This window comes from Pteropus vampyrus, unplaced genomic scaffold (assembly GCF_000151845.1).
Source record: "Pteropus vampyrus isolate Shadow unplaced genomic scaffold, Pvam_2.0 Scaffold171, whole genome shotgun sequence".
NCBI lineage: Eukaryota > Metazoa > Chordata > Mammalia > Chiroptera > Pteropodidae > Pteropus > Pteropus vampyrus.
This window is the reverse complement of record NW_011888952.1, coordinates 3,085,995-3,086,945: the sequence shown is the minus strand read 5'-3', so window position 1 is coordinate 3,086,945 and position 951 is coordinate 3,085,995.

Sequence of the window (951 nt, the reverse complement as noted above, 5' to 3'; positions counted from 1 at the left end):
TCCAAAGTCCATGGATTTCTCTTTAAGCTATTCTTCCTCCTGTCTCCCCTTCACAGCTATCTGTAAGGATCAGACTTAAGGATCAGGAATGTAATTTCCTGGACTTCGACTAGGCCTAAAACATTCATCTTGAAGGCAGAAATCATCAGAGTGGGTCTCGTTATTAAGTAATCCACCAGACAGGCCCTTGATTAGCACTAGAAGTGAAATTCCATCAGATTCTCTCTGGGGATGCCATTTTATACTGTTAGATTTAGGGCATAAGTTAGTCAGGCTGGAGAGTTAATTCCGTCTCTGGTTCAAGCAGCTGTCATGACAGAGATGTCTAGTGGAAATTCAGCCTCCTGGTTCAGATTTTCTGTAGACAAGATTCCAGAAGAGCTAAACTTTTCCACAGCATCTAAACTTCTCTTCCTTGGCACTTCACCCACTGGATTTGTTGTTTAGCTTCTACCCTCCCTTGCAAGACCGTGAACAGCAAGACTTAAGGATCTCCCCACCTTGCTCACCACTGACTTCCAGGCCCTGTACAGTGCCTGACACATAGCAGCACCCCAAACAAGCTTGTTTTATTAGTTGAATGATTAACAAATCATTGGAAATTTAGTTGCCCCTAAATTGAGTTGAACTGTGTGTGCCAGGCTTTGCAAAATTCCCAATGGTCAGGTTAGAACTAGTGAAAGAACTTGCCTCTGTGGTGCCTACTGGCCATTGAGAGTTTTCCAGGGGCAATTACTGGAAAATCACTCCTCATGTCTTTCCTGTGTCCCAGACCCCAGAACAGCCTAGTCACTGTTCACTTCTGCTGGACTTCAGACTTCCTTCTACCCTTCACCTGGGTAACTGCAAAAGCCTCTTAGATGGCAGTACCTCCTTAGAACCAGGAAAGAGGGACCCTTGCTCTTAGTTCACGCTTTAAAAGGCTCTGTATATCACAAACACACATACACA